Here is a 5,907-nt window from a genome sequence, read left to right on the forward strand (position 1 = left end):
TTCGGAAGCCTATCTCGAAAGAACCTCCAAGTTAAGCGTGCTTGGCTTGGAGCAATTTGGGATGGGTGACCGACCGGGAAGTTTTCTCGGGTGCGCATGAGTGAGGACAATGTGCGCACAAAAGACTCGTGTTGGTCTGTGGGGACAACATATGATCCTAGAGAGCTGCCAGGAGTAAGTACCGTCGGTCCAGGGATTGGACATGGTGTGACAGAAGTGGTATCAGAGCCGACCCTCGCGGTTTCACGGGCGTGTGTGGGCTAGGGGTTCGGGTATATGGCGCATGGCGCATGTGGGCCCAGAGTGGTCACATGGCATGGCATATGACGACACTAGACATACAGACGTGGCCAAGAGGGGAGGTTCCTGGATTGGGGTTGACCGACGAGGACGTCGGTCTTCTAAGGGGGGTGGATTGTGATATCCTGGCCCCTGGGATGGGATGTCCTGGCCCAAGGCTTAATAGAATTAATAGTGTAATCATACCAACAAGGTGCATCTTCTTTTTCGGAAGCCTATCTCGAAAGAACCTCCAAGTTAAGCGTGCTTGGCTTGGAGCAATTTGGGATGGGTGACCGACCGGGAAGTTTTCTCGGGTGCGCATGAGTGAGGACAAAGTGCGCACAAAAGACTCGTGTTGATCTGTGGGGACAATATATGATCTTAGAGAGCTGCCAGGAGTAAGTACCGTCGGTCCAGGGATTGGACGGGGTGTTACACCGGATTTGTTAGTTAAAACATAAGATGCATCAAAAGTTTTAAATGAAAAGTTATGTTCATTTGATGCACTAGGAGCTTTCTTCTTAGGCATCTTAGCACGGGTTGGTTGCCTAGAACTAGATGTCTCACCCTTATACATAAAAGCATGGTTAGGGCCAGAGTGAGACTTTCTAGAATGAATTCTCCTAATTTTGTCCTCGGGATAACCGGCAGGGTATAAAATGTAACCCTCGTTATCCTGAGGCATGGGAGCCTTGCCCTTGACAAAATTAGATAACTTCTTAGGAGGGGCATTAATTTTGACATTGCCTCCCTGTTGGAAGCCAATGCCATCCTTAATGCCAGGGCTTCTCCCTCTATAGAGCATGCTTCTAGCAAATTTAAATTTTTTATTTTCTAAGTCATGCTCGGCAATCTTAGCATCTAGTTTTGCTATATGATCATTTTGTTGTTTAATTAAAGCCATGTGATCATGAATAGCATTAATATCAACATCTCTACATCTAGTACAAATAGAAGTGTGCTCAACGGTAGATGTAGAGGGTTTGCAATATTTTAATTCTACAACCTTAGCATGCAATATATCATTTTTAGTTCTAAGGTTGGAAATTGTAACATTGCAAATATCAAGTTCTTTAGCCTTAGCAAGCAATTGTTCCTTCTCATTTCTAAGGCTAGCAAGAGACATGTTTAATTCTTCAATCTTAGCAAGCAAATCATCATTATTATCTCTAAGATTGGGAATTGAAACATTACAAGCAATAGAATCAACCTTAGCTAACAAATTAGAATTCTCATTTCTAAGGTTGTCTATAGTCTCATGGCAAGTGCTTAGCTCACTAGATAATTTCTCACATTTTTTAACTTCTAGAGCATAAGCATTTTTAACTTTAACATGCTTTTTGTTTTCCTTGATTAGGAAGTCCTCTTGGGAGTCCAAGAGATCATCCTTCTCATGAATGGCGCTAATTAATTCATTTAACTTCTCTTTTTGTTGCATGTTTAAGTTGGCAAAAAGAGTGCGCAAGTTATCTTCCTTATCACTAGCATTTTCATCACTAGAAGACTCATATCTAGTGGAGGATTTAGATTTAACCTTCTTCTTTTTGCCGTCCTTTGCCATGAGGCACTTGTGGCCGACGTTGGGGAAGAGAAGTCCCTTGGTGACGGTGATGTTGGCGGCGTCCTCGTCGTCGGAGGAGTCGCTAGAGCTTTTGTCGGAGTCCCACTCCCGACAAACATGGGCATCGCCGCCCTTCTTTTTGTAGTATCTCTTCTTCTCCTTTCTTCTCCCCTTCTTGTCGTCGCCCCTGTCACTGTCACTAGATATAGGACATTTTGCAATAAAATGACCGGGCTTACCACATTTGTAACAAACCTTCTTGGAGCGGGGCTTGTAATCCTTCCCCCTCCTTTGCTTGAGGATTTGGCGAAAGCTTTTGATGACAAGCGCCATCTCCTCGTTGTCGAGTTTGGAGGTGTCGATTGGTTGTCTACTTGGTGTAGACTCCTCCTTCATCTCCTCCGTCGCCTTAAATGTGACCGGTTGTGCCTCGGACGTGGAGGGGCCGTCAAGCTCGTTGATCTTTCGTGAGCCCTTGATCATAAATTCAAAGCTCACAAAATTCCCGATTACTTCCTCGGGAGTCATCAATGTATATCTTGGATTGCCACGAATTAATTGTACTTGAGTAGGGTTAAGGAAAATAAGTGATCTCAAAATAACCTTAACCACCTCGTGGTCATCCCATTTCTTGCTCCCGAGGTTGCGCACTTGATTCACCAAGGTCTTGAGCCGGTTGTACATATCTTGTGGCTCCTCCCCTTGGCGAAGACGGAAGCGACCGAGCTCCCCCTCGATTGTTTCCCGCTTGGTGATTTTGGTGAGTTCATCACCCTCGTGCGCCGTCTTGAGCACGTCCCAAACTTCCTTGGTGCTTTTTAGTCCTTGCACCTTGTTGTACTCCTCCCTACTTAGAGAGGCGAGGAGTATGGTTGTGGCTTGGGAGTTGAAGTGCTCGATTTGGGCCACTTCGTCCTCATCATAATCCTCATCCCCTACGGATGGTACCTATGCTCCAAACTCAACAACATTCCATATACTTTTGTGGAGTGAGGTTAGATGAAATTTCATTAAATCACTCCACCTAGCATAATCTTCACCGCCAAAGGTTGGCGGTTTTCCTAATGGAACGGAAAGTAATGGAGTATGTCTAGAAGTACGAGGATAATGTAAGGGGATCTTACTAAACTTCTTGTGCTCATGGCGCTTAGAAGTTATGGAGGGCGCGTCGGAGCCGAAGGTAGAAGGTGATGAAGTGTCGGTCTCGTAGTAGACCACCTTCCTCATCTTCTTTATTTTGTCGCCACTCCGATGCGACTTGTGGGAAGAAGTCTTCTTCTCCTTCTTCTTTTCCTTCCTCTTCTCCTTGTTGCGGGACTCTCCCGATAGGGCTTTCTCGTTGCTTGTAGTGGGCTTTTCGCCGGTCTCCATCTCCTTCTTGGCGTGATCTCCCGACATCACTTCGAGCGGTTAGGCTCTAATGAAGCACCGTGCTCTGCTACCAATTGAAAGTCGCCTAGAGGGGGGGGGTGAATAGGGCGAAACTGAAATTCTCAAAAATAATCACAACTACAAGCCGGGTTAGCGTTAGAAATATAATCGAGTCCGCGAGAGAGGGTGCAAAACAAATCGCAAGCGAATAAGGAGTGAGACACGTGGATTTGTTTTACCGAGGTTCGGTTCTCGCAAACCTACTCCCCGTTGAGGTGGTCACAAAGACCAGGTCTCTTTCAACCCTTTCCCTCTCTCAAACGGTCCCTCGGACCGAGTGAGCTTTTCTTCTCAATCAATTGGAATACAAAGTTCCCACAAGGACCACCACAAGATTGGTGTCTCTTGCCTCAATTACAAGTGAGTTTGATCGCATTGAAGAATCAAAGAAAGAAGAAAGCAATCCAAGCGCAAGAGCTCGAAAGAACACAAGCAAATCTCTCTCTCTAATCACTAGGGCATTGTGTGGAGTTTGGAGAGGATTTGATCACTTGAGTGTGTCTAGAATTGAATGCTAGAGCTCTTGTAAGTAGTTGAAGTGGGAAAACTTGGATGTCTTGAATGTGGGGTGGTTGGGGGTATTTATAGCCCCAACCACCAAACTAGCCGTTTGGTGGGGCTGTCTGTCGCATGGTGGACCGGACAGTCCGGTGCACACCGGACATGTCCGGTGCGCCAACCACTTCACCAAGGCCATTGGGTTCCGACCGTTGGAGCTCTGTCTTCTGGGCCCGCCTGGATGTCCGGTGGCACACCGGACATGCACTGTAGAGTGTCTGGTGCGCCACTTTGCGCGTGCCTGACTTCTGCGCGCTCTGGCGCGCATTTAATGCTTCTGCAGGTGACCGTTGGCGCGAAGTAGTCGTTGCCCCGCTGGCTCACCGGACAGTCCGGTGTACACCGGACACGTCCGGTGAATTATAGCGGAGCAAATTCCCGAAGCTGGCGAGTTCCAGAGTCGCTCTTCCTTGGGGCACCGGACAGTCCGGTGAATTATAGCGAAGCGGCTCTGGATTTTCCCGAAGGTGATGAGTTTCACTTGGAGTCCTCTGGTGCACCGGACACTGTCAGGTGGTACACCGGACAGTCCGGTGCGCCAGACTAGAGGTGCCTTCGGTTATCCCTTGCTCTCTTTGTTGAACCCAATTCTTGGTCTTTTTATTGGCTAAGTGTGAACCTTTGGCACCTGTATAACTTATACACTAGAGCAAACTAGTTAGTCCAATTATTTGTGTTGGGCAATTCAACCACCAAAATCATTTAGGAAATAGGTGTAAGCCTAATTCCCTTTCAGTCTCCTCACATGATAATTGAACTTTAAGATGACAATAAATCGAGATCCGATGATCTACCAATGGTTTGCTTAAGTGGTTTCATTTTAGTGTTTTTATATACTCTTATACCTTTGTTTAATGGGATACTTTGGATTCACACTTATTAGTAAGACATGTGTTGTTAATAAAATGTTGACCAACTAAAATGCTTACTGCTCAACCTTAGCCTCACCTTGTTACCTTGCATTAGTTTTTCCCCCACTTGCTGAGCCCCGACCATAAGTGAGCTCACCCTTGCTTAATTTTGACCAGAAGTTGCAGATGAAGATATGATGTTGAACTCCATGGATGCTAGTCTAGTGATACCCCCGGTCATCTTCCTGTGGATGGATGTCCTTGTTTCGCTGTACTTTGATGAATAAAGGTTAAGACATTATGTCTGTTCGAAGTGTAATATGTTAATATAATCGTTATTTATGCTTTTATGCATTGTTCTTTTGATATATTACACTTGTGACGTCAACATATGTGTGGAAATAGATCCTGGCATACATATGCGATGCATCCGATTCTGCCCTTGGGAAACGGGTGTGACAGCTCGCCCCGACGATTTGTCACCGCCTTCGAAGTATCTGGTCGGAGGTGCCCAGGGTGCTTCCTCCGGACACCTCCTTTACCTCCAAGTCATAGTCGAGCACGCCTTCGTCTCAGTGGTGAATACCTGCATGTAGCTCTACAGTCGTGTCTTCCCCAATGCTGATGAGGCTCTTCTGTTCCTCCTCGTCGTGTGTATGGAAAATAGACCCCCAGTCCATTTGGCTAAATAGATTTTGGTGTTTGGTGATCAACACAACCTGTGGACTAATGTGTTTGCGAGTGTTTTTGTTTGTAGTTCACAGGATGCTAAAGTTACTTGGACTAAGGCATTGAGGAAAGCAACACCTCAAAAGAAGACATTATGAATATCACAAGAGAAGATCAAAAAGTATCAAGCAAATTCCAAGAAACGAAGAATTGTGTTGCCACAGGGGGACTGTCCGGTGCACCAGGGAACAATAGCCCAACGGCTAGTTCCAGGTGGCATTGTGGAGGAGGCGCGGACTGTCCGGTGTGACACCGGACCGTCCGGCTGACAGCCCAACGGTCATTTGATAGATCCAACGGCTAGTGGGCACCGGATAGGGGCACCGGACTGTCCGGTGCCCACCACCGGACTATCCGGTGTACCGCAGAATGCAACAGCTTTCCTCCAATGGCTAGTTTTGTATTGCGGGCTATAAATACACCCCCAACCGGCCATTTCAAGGTGTGGGAGCCCAAGCAACATACCAAGGCATATAGTGCACATTTCCAAGAGCT

This window comes from Zea mays, chromosome 9 (assembly GCF_902167145.1).
Source record: "Zea mays cultivar B73 chromosome 9, Zm-B73-REFERENCE-NAM-5.0, whole genome shotgun sequence".
Taxonomy (NCBI): domain Eukaryota; kingdom Viridiplantae; phylum Streptophyta; class Magnoliopsida; order Poales; family Poaceae; genus Zea; species Zea mays.